Below are 10,512 nucleotides of genomic sequence, written 5' to 3'. Positions count from 1 at the left end.
TTGCAAACTATGTTGGCGCTATGTTGGCGTTAAACTATGTTTTAAAACTAATAAAAACTAATTTGCGATTCATCGTAACTGCGATATACGACCTTCCGGAGCTCCCGTGAGAGCGTGCGCCATTACGGATAGTAATTCAATTAAAAACATAAAAACATTGTCCCAATTCAGTCAGAGCGAAGGGCGTTGTTTTAAGCGAAGAGCGTTTTATTTTTCCCCTTAAATTCAGTCGCCGGACGGTGAAAGCTTTTTTTTGGGGGCAGCTACTGGCAGCGACGTACGGCCAATCACAGGACACGTTGTTGTGTCGACGTGCCGTGTTGTTTTCCCTCGCGGTTTGGAATGTTTTTCCTTTTCATTTCTTTTCTCTTCCTTACGGAAGTACGGGCATTTCCTTAAATTTGCGATTCTTTCGCTTTCCTGCGCGTTTGGGCACGCTATGGCGATTTCTTTACCAAACTCCGAAGCCGTTCGCTTTGGACCAAACCATTTCATGTAAATAGAGGGGGGGGGGGATTGTCACCGTACTCGCAAGCCGTTCGCTTTGGACCAAACCATTTCATGTAAATAGAGGGGGGGGATATAATTTTAGATATAGATATAGTACGGGCATGCCCTAGTATATGAAATATGAGCAAGCCCCAAGCTCAATTTGTGCTGCATTGTTTGTAGCTAATTTTAATTTATTAGTCCCCTACCTGGAGGGGACTATAGGTTTGCTCTCCATCTGTCCATCTCTCCATCTACCTATAGTTTTCTAGACCTTTTCCCCATACCTTTTAACATATTCATCTCAAACTTGATACATGGCTTTATTATGATAAATTACAGAACAAGTTTGAGTTTTGGGGAGTTTCCCCAGTTTTTCATGAAGATATGCCCTTTTTGAACATAGAAAATATCATCTATTATACATGGATCAGTTTTCAGCTGCCCTGACTCCACCCCAATGCTTTACACCCATTGGCTGGACATCTGGCTTGACTCCACCCCAATTTTAAATTATGCGCTGCCATTCCATTAAGTAGCAATAGCCTGGTGTTGGCGTAGCGGGTAGGGTGCTGGCTTGGGATCCTAGGATCCTGGGTTTGAATCCCCATCGATCACTGAATTAACGCCATGGGGTTTAACTCAGCCTGTAATTCTTCCGAGGTCGGCAAATTGAGTACCAGCTCACTGGTAATTCCCTGTGTGTCGCAAGAGGTGACCAACAGGGCTGGCGGCAGGAAGGACATCCGGCTGTAAAACATTGCTTCAAAAAGGGGACCACGGTGCCCAAAAAAGGCCAACCCCTGGCCTCGAAAGGTGGTTCTATTCCATTAAGTAGCACAGATCGGCAGGCCTTAGGACTGGGTACTAATCCATGGCTCAGTGCAATTGCAATGATCGAAGATTCTAAGGCATATAACCACGATATATTATACTGTATAGTATATGGACATAAGTCATACACATATTTTTGCTTTTGATATCACTTACTATGTTTTTGATATCACTTGCCAGGAGCCAATCACAGTGCACCTATCCTTGCACAGCCAATCGGCAGCATCTCCTGACATGTCCATCTGAATCATAGTCCATGTTTGTTTTGTCTGGGCATTTATCAATGTAAATAATATTTTGTTTTTAATCCATATCATTTTTTTTACCCTCGCCAGAGGAGAGGATATTGCATTTGAGTCTTTTTGTTTGTTTGTCTGTCTGTTTGTCTATCTGTCTGTTTGTCTGCACAGAATAAATATGATTTTCTCTGCAACCGTTGGTCCTATTGACACGAAATTTTGACCATACAAATGCCTCCTCCTGTATAATTTTTTAAATTCTAATTATGACGTCATAGGTCACGTGGTAGTGCGCCATCTTGGAAAAACCGAAAAACCTTGCACCTCTATATCTCTGAAAGTGCTACATAGAAAAAAATGGAGGCATGGCTCATTTTAAAGTACTCTCCATGGGGAATAACATATTGTTACATGTGTGGGGGTAGAGGATGAAATACTTTAGTACAGGTAGGATTATATAGTATTAGCATGGACCGTGGACACGTAGGAGACATCTCGATGTATTAATTCGTGAAACGAGCTTAAGATTGTTCATGTCTTCACATGGGGGGTGGAGCTACAGTCACGTGAAAAAGTAAGTACACCCCATGTAAAGTGATGACTTTTTCAACATATTTCAACATGCAGCTATTTGATCTTCATTTCAACAATATTGGTAGATAACGGTGATATAATATAACAAATATCAAATTTGTTATATTATATCAAACTATATAGTTATATATAGTTATAATATAACAAATATTTGCTTTCCAAAGCAAACTGATCTCTCTCATGCACAGATTTATCCCATCTCGCCTTCAGTTGTCTTACCCTTCCTCCCGTCCATGGTACACTGAATCTTGTGGTGAGGCAGTTGCCCTGAAACAACTTGCCTTTGCCTCTTGGAAGGCTAATCCAACTGAAGGCAATCTCAGTTCCTTCCACCAAGCTCGGAACAAGTGTGTGTCTACCCTCAGGAGTGCCAGGAAGCACTATCTCTCGTCACTCAAGAATGAACTCTCAAACCTGTCTCCTTCCTCCAAATCCTGGTGGCGTCTGGTCAAATCCGTTTCTGGTGTTTGTTCCCCCTCTATCCCCTCCCTTACCTCAAATGGCCACACAGTTGACATCGCACGTGACAAAGCCGAATGCCTCAACTCTGTGTTTGCCTCAAAATCCTTAGTCCCAAACCCATCTCTCTCTGTTCCCACCTTTCCCAGTCGAACTCAACTGCTCTTGGACTCTGTGTCCTTCTCTCCTGACAAGGTGGAGAAGTTTTTGTCAAACCTCGACTCTGATTCTGCAACTGGACCAGACGACATCAGCCCACGGGTCCTAAAATCCTGCTCTGCCACTCTATCTCACCCTCTCTCTGTTCTTTTCACCCTATCTTTTGCTCAAGGTCATCTGCCAGCATCCTGGAAATCAGCTAACATTACCGCTTTACACAAAAAAGGTGCAAAAACAGATCCTTGCAACTACAGACCAATCAGCCTGCTCCCAATTATCAGCAAAGTCATGGAATCCATCATTGCTTCGGATATGAAATCTTTCCTCTTCTCCAATGGCTTGATCTCTGATCATCAATTTGGTTTCAGACCAGGTCACTCTACTCTGGACATGCTGCTTCTGCTGTCTCAACAATGGATGGAGGTCCTCAATGCCAAACAGGAAATCAGAGCTGTCTCCCTTGACATATCACGTGCCTTCGATACGGTCTGGCACCCAGCTCTGCTCACCAAACTCTCCTCCTATGGTGTTCATGGAAATCTCCATGCATGGCTTGCGGACTTCCTCTCTGGTCGTAGTCAACGTGTGGCCCTGAATGGATTTCTCTCATCTCCCCTTCCTGTTCAGGCTGGAGTTCCCCAAGGCAGTGTGCTGGGCCCTGTGCTTTTTCTGGTCTTTATCAATGATCTCTCCGACTCTCTGGAAAATCCTCTCTATCTCTTTGCTGATGACTCCACTCTCTGCCGCTCCATGCCTCTTCCCTCAGATCGGCAGTCTGCAGCCTCCTTACTCTCTGAAGACCTGGACAAAATCACAGACTGGTCAAACAAGTGGAACATGTCTTTCAATCCTGACAAATCTCACTCTCTTACTATGTCTCTCCGAAAAGATCGACTGGACAACCCTCCCATCTACTTTCTCAACAATCCTCTCCAAGAAGTTCTGTCGCTCAAGCTTTTGGGTCTCACTATCTGCCATGATCTTTCTTGGGAAAACCACATTTCCAAGCTGGCCTCCAAAGCCAGTCGCCGACTGGGCATCCTCTGTCGTGCGAAGTCCTTCCTCGGCACACCTGAGCTCCTCACCACATACAAGGCTTTCATCCGCAGCTCAATGGAATACTGTTCTCCCCTATGGGCTGGTGCTCCTGCCTCACACCTTGCTCGGCTTCACGCTGTTGAATCCAAAGCGTTCAAAATCATTGGAATCTCCCGCGATGAAGCTATCTCTGAGGGCCTTTCACTCACTCACCGCAGGCAGGTAGGTGGTCTTTCTGTCTTCTACCGACTCCTCTCCGGCCTTGCTCCCCCAGCTCTCTCTGTGCTCTGTCCCCCAAATATTCCTACAGGTCGCACAAGATCTGCCAGCAACCCTCTGATGGTTAAACTGCCGAAATCTCGGCTCTCTGCTCACCTTCACTCTTTCATTCCTCTTTTCTCCCGCCTCTGGAACAAACTCCCACAGTCCCTTCAATCCCACTCCTCCCTCCAGGTCTTTAAAACAGCTGTTCACCACCATCTCTTATCTTCCCCCATCCAAAACCTTGATCTTTTCTACCCCCACTAATTCACCCCAGATCCACCTTGTTTGAAATTCCAACTTCCTTCCTGGAAGTCCTGGCAGTGTCCATATGTTTATACCTCTCCCACCCCCCCCCCTTCACATGCCTCCCCCCCAAAGCCCTCTCCCTCCCACAGATCTCTCCATGTCTCCATGTCTCTCGGTCCCTGCTCTCAAATGTTTTGTTTGTGTCCTTCCCCCTCTTACCCCATCTTGTCTACCGCTCCCGATGTTATTTGTTGTATGTGTCTGTGTGTCTGTTTGTCTTTCTGTGTGATTAATGTTCGCTCTTTCACGAGCCTCGATCTTGTATGCAAAAAAATAAAAAAATAAAAAAAATCATGAAACATTTACATTTTGTAGTCCTGGTGTTGCGCTAGCGGCCAGGGTGCCAGCTCAGGATCCCAGGATCCTGGGTTAGAATCCCGGTCGATCGCTGAATTAACGCCAGGGGGGTTGACTCAGTCTGTCATCCTTCCGAGGTCAGCAAATTGTGTACCAGTTCACTGGTAATTCCCTGTTTGTCATAAAAGGCGACAAAAAGGGTTGGCGGCAGGAAGGGCATCCGGCCGTAAAACATTGCTTCAAAAAGGGGACCAACAAAAAACAACAACAACCACGGTGCCCAAAAAAGGCCAACCCCCGCTTTGCGGGGTAAAATGGCCTCTTAAGGTGTTTTTTTTAGTTTAAAAAAAAAAACATTTTGTAATTTTGTAGTCCATTGTATAATTTAAATAAACATAAATGCAAATTTCACATGTGGAGAAAGTAAGTACACCCCCACATTTATCACTACTTCAAATACCTAAAATTAGAATCAGGTGCACCAGCTCAGGTGCAAATGATTGGAACATCGTTAGAGAGGATCTTGGAGGAACCTGTCTTATTTACACCTCAGACATTTAGTTTGGTTTGCGCTTTGTTGTTGAAGTGTGCGGCGTCACCATGCCAAGATCAAAAGAGCTCTCTGAGGCCTTCAGAAAGAAGGTTATAGATGCCTCCGAGCCTGGGAAGGGATTTAAAAAGATCTCCAAACAATTTGAAATCAATCATTCGACTGTCCGGAAGATCATCTACAAGTGGAGAAGAATCCAAACAACTGCCAACGTGTTCAGGCGAGGCCGCCCCAGCAAGTTCAGCCCGAGGGCAGACCGCAAGATGCTGAAAGAAGTCTCTAAGAACCCCAGAATGTCATCACGGGACCTATAGGTAGCTCTTGCCACTGTTGATGTCAAAGTGCACGAGTCTACCATTAGAAAGGGGCTGCACAAATTTGATCTACATGGGAGGTGTGCCAGGAGGAAACCTTTGCTGTCCAGAAAGAACATCAGGGCATGACTAAAGTTTGCCAATGAACACCTAGGCAAAGACCAGCACTTCTGGAACAATGTGCTCTGGACAGATGAGTCAAAGGTAGAGCTAATTGGCCACAGTACCAGAAGACATGTTTGGCGAAAACCAAAGACAGCATTTGACCACAAGAACCTGATACCAACTGTAAAGCATGGTGGTGGAAATATTATGGTTTGGGGCAGCTTTGCTGCATCAGGGCCTGGGCAGCTCACCATCATAGAATCCACTATGAATTCTTCATTGTACCAGAGGGTGCTTGAGGATAATGTGAGGCCATCTGTCGGAAAGTTGAAACTCAACCGAAGGTGGACCTTGCAACATGACAATGACCCTAAACATACCAGTAAATCCACCAAGGAATGGCTGAAAAGAAAGAAATGGAGGGTTCTGGAATGGCCAAGTCAAAGCCCGGATCTAAATCCCATCGAGATGTTGTGGGGGGATTTGAAACTAGCTGTGCATGCAAGAAACCCCTCAAACATCGCACAGCTGAAAGAATTCTGCATGGAGGAGTGGGTAACAATTTCTCCCAGTCGGTCAGAGACTGGTAGACAGTTATAAGAAACGCCTACTTGAGGTTGTTTTTGCCAAAGGGGGCAATCGCACCTATTAGAGGCAAGGGTGTACTTACTTTTTCCACATGCGAAATTTGTATTTATGGTTATTTAAATTATACATTGAACTACAAAATGTAAATGTTTCATGATATTTGTTATATTATATCACCTTTATCTGTCAATATTGTTGAAATGAAGATCAAATAGCTGTATGTTGAAATATGTTGAAAAAGTCAAAACTTTACATGGGGTGTACTTACTTTTTCACATGACTGTATATGTTATCTAGGTAGGGATTAAAGTTAGTTTTTCCCAGTCTGTGATTGCTCCCTGTGGTTTTCCCTGTGTTTTTACAATTACCACAAGGCCGGCCATAAAAATTCGCGTCTTTAACACCAACAACAATAACAACCCCTGCAAGCCAGGCAGTACCGATAGGCAAGTAAGCCACACCTCAATGACGCTCACGCCGAGCAAAGCGGCAGGCCATGCCCCGAAGTTCGTCATTGGTCGAGCATGACCATGGGGTGATTCGCGAGAGCTTGGCCATTGGTCGGTGTGACGTCAGAGAGCAGGAAGGTTCGTTCAGGAAGAAGAAGACTCTCTTGGTCTGGCTTTCATCTCGGGAGGTCGCGTTGTCTCGGGTGCGCTCGTGAAGAGAACTTTTCAGAGCTCTGTGAACCTTAGCAACATCGGTGGAGGTGGTATCGTTGGACGGTGGTGCTTTTCGGGGTAGCTGGATCCGCGTTGCGTTCGGCGGTGGAAGCGAGGAAGGGCGTCTCATTGTTTGCTTCGCGCCTGGGCGATTTTGACGCAAGGGTTCGGCGCCATTGTCGGAGCACTTCCCATGCGAGTGGCTACACCAGCGGTGATGACCAACATGCTTGTCAACACATTTTGGACCAGAGCTGAGTACCGGCTGACTCAACAAAATAATTTTTGTCGGAGCACCTCCCGTGCGAGTGGCTACACCAGCGGCGACGACCAACAAGCCCCTCAACACATTTTGGACCCGAGCTGAGTACCGGCTGACTCAATAAAATAATTTATTTTCTTTTGTCATTCCCCTGTTGTGTATTTGTGTCTGACTGGAGACATCTCAAATTAGGATTTAGTTTTACCTCAACCTTTATTTTGCCGTGTTTTATTTCATTGAATCCCTATTGTTGCATTTCATTTGTTGTGTCTTGTTTGCATGGTGTTGGGTCTGAGAATAAACCCGTGTGGCTCCCTCCGTCCAGGCAAGCACTTCGGTTCCCTCACCGCGCACTACGGACCAACCGCCAGTTTCGGCTATGCGCTTCGAAGTAAAGGACCGTTACAGCTATTTGTCACCCAGTGGTATTAACCACAGGGCTGATAGGACAATATGTTAATGATGATGTCAGAGGTGCCTCCATTATGACGTCATAATTCGACAAGTACAAAACTTCATCCTCTCGAGATAATTTTTTGAACGTCATCTAGGGATAATTTGGTGGAGGAAAAAATAAAAGATTCCTCATTTTTTCATCCTCAAGATGAAATTTCTTGAGCGACATCTAGGGATAAATTGGTGGAGAAAAAAAAAATGATGACATCATCGGTCATGGTTCGGCCGCTATATTTGTTTTGACGCAAAAGCCTTAAAAAATACAAAAAAACACGTCCTGACGAGGGTCTGCAATCTCTGATTGCTCTTTCTTGTTTTGCACTGCACTGGCCTGGGTCGTTGGCGATGAATATGGTACCATTTTCTTTTTATTTTATTTTGTGTGACCAGTGGTTTGGTTGGGGATGCAAAACAGACACACAGACATTATATATATATTACCACTCCACCGAAGGTGGATGGAGGTTATACTTTCACCCTTGTATTTGCTTTGTTTTTGTTTTACGTTTTTATGTTTGTGAGCAGCACATCTCAAAAAGTTCTGGACGGATTCGGACGAAACTTGGTGGAGAAGTTGTATGTGCATCAAGGCCGCATTTATTTGATTTTGATGAAAATTCTAGATCCAGATCCATATACTATAATTTTAAGTGATTCTTCATCATTGAGAGGGCCAAAAACTAAAATATAGCACGATATCTCAAAAGGTTGTGGACGGATTCGTACGTAACTTGGTGGACAGGTTGGGTGTGTAATAAGGATGAACTTATTTCATTTTTATGAAGACCTGCGTATCGTTTGGATACAAAACGTAAACTGTTCAGCCTGGTGGAGGTATGTGCTCTCGGCTGGTACTGGCAGGCTGGTCTGCGGGATGGCACAAACATTGATGCCTCGCCCCACATGTTAAACACCAGGGTGACAGTTGAAAGTTTGGCCGGGATTGAAACCCAGGTTAGACAGCTCAAAGCGGAGGTTTTTTTTTCCAGTGTACCCTGGTATCTGTTTTTTTTAGTCAGGTTGTTCTCTTGACTGCCACTGGTAACAGGTAACCGGGTGCTACATGCCGCATGGTCGGGTAGTCGGCGACTAAACAGGCGACCCTCACTGGCTGCTTGTGGGGAGGGTGACACCCTGCAGGACTAAAACAATACCTGTTAAAGAGCGGATGGGCTCCCTTAGGGAGCCAATGGCCATCCAGTAAGGAAATGGTGTCTCCTAAAAAATACTCATCTGGATGGACCGTTTTTTATTTTGAGGTAGTAGGATGTAGACAGCAACCACTCAGGGTAGTACTACCGTTCGGACTTCGGAGTGTTAAAGTGGTGCCCGGAACCATCTTACACTCCATGTCAGGATTGCTGGTCTTACTTTCTGTCTCACTCAAATTATAGCTAGTGTTAATCTCTCTTTCTGCAAAAAAAAATCATCAACTTTTCATCACACACTTTTTTTTACTTATTTTCACTCCTCACCTTTACACTCTCGCTCTCTTTTATTTCTCTTTATGCAGCTCTTTTATTTAAGGCCTGGCCTCAATGAGGACTATATAGTCCGTGATTGGAGCCTTCAACATCAAAAATAAATAAATAAAAAGAAACTGACTTGGCTTGCCGTTCCTTCCAAGGAAACACTTCAATCTCTTTTTGGCTTTTGGGAATCGAATAAAGGTAACGGTGACCTCATCAGGGTACTTGGCATGGACTCCAAGAGTGTCCTTTTTTCTGCATTAACCTCATGGATGTAAAGCAGTAAATAATCTGAACAAACGTATACCCATCATTTAGTCTCCTTCTACCGAACACTCATCATGAACATACACTTTTTTTTTCATTTTAACAAGGGTCTAGGCTCAAGGGATGTTCTGCTCCTGTCTACTAAGAGAAACTTCCTCATTTCCATGGATTTGCATGTGGTCTGAATGACGACATTTCCATGTAGGTTTGAATCATTTTTGAGGTTCACTTCAATTTATTTGATACGAATCATAATGCGACCTATGTGGGCCATTTCCTGAGGAGGAATTTCCTCCTCCCCACGGATGCCAACCTGTGGGGAATGACCATGCCCTTAACATTTTGAATGCTGAAATATAACGATTTCAAGCAAGGAAGCGGCACGTACCATTTTGAAAGTCATTGGTATGAATTGGCCGGGGTTCGAAACCCTCTATCTCACAGACTCGGAGCGGATGATCTAACCATTACACCACCCAGTTTGTTGAAAAGGCTTGCTGATGAAGCTGATACACAACAGTGTGAAGTTGAAGATTGGGGAAGGGAAAGACATTAGATTTGTGAAACTTCCGTTCAGCTGTGTGAGACACCAGTGTTGTAAAACAGTACAAATTGCTGCTGTCGTGGAGTTTTAGGTGTTTATGCCTCCTCTGTTTGGCACTCATATGATGCACCTCAATGGTGTTGGGCATACCCTTGATTATTTTGTTACGTAATTTGTAGATTGATGCCGCAATGTGTGCACGCAGTTTCCCCATTCTTTTTTATTACTTGCAAAATCGAAGATTTTTCAGGTATATTGGTTGGTCTTGTGTGTTATTCTCTGTCAGTTTGTCTGTCTGTTTGTCTGTCTGTCAATTGCATACCATTCACAATTTTAAACCGAGCTTCACGAAACTTCACCAGATGGTAGAGTTGGACATAAAGAAGCCTATTGATTTTTAGGTCAAATTTCTGAAATTATTTTTCATTCGATTAACTTGAAATTTAAACAACAATTGCACAGTGCATCACTGAATTGGGAAACCCACTATTTTTGAGGTCAAAATGTCAAAAGTCAACTCGAGGTAAAACTTCCAAAATCATACATTTTCATCCGATTAACTTAAAAATTAAACAGCAATTGCATCGTGCATCACTGAATTGGGAAACCAACTATT

General features: G+C 44.2%; 1 protein-coding gene across 1 annotated transcript in view; it reads left to right on the top strand.

Annotated features, from left to right (window-relative positions):
- TIMM17B (translocase of inner mitochondrial membrane 17B) overlaps window positions 1–10,512 on the top strand; it is a 38,327-nt gene that overhangs the window by 24,815 nt on the left and 3,000 nt on the right. The gene's annotated exons all lie outside the window — the stretch shown is intronic.

Source organism: Myxine glutinosa, chromosome 1 (assembly GCF_964187855.1).
Source record: "Myxine glutinosa chromosome 1, kmMyxGlut1.1, whole genome shotgun sequence".
In the NCBI taxonomy this organism is placed as follows: domain Eukaryota; kingdom Metazoa; phylum Chordata; class Myxini; order Myxiniformes; family Myxinidae; genus Myxine; species Myxine glutinosa.
The sequence above is the reverse complement of the archived record's forward strand: the minus strand, read 5'-3'. Positions and strand labels throughout refer to the sequence as shown.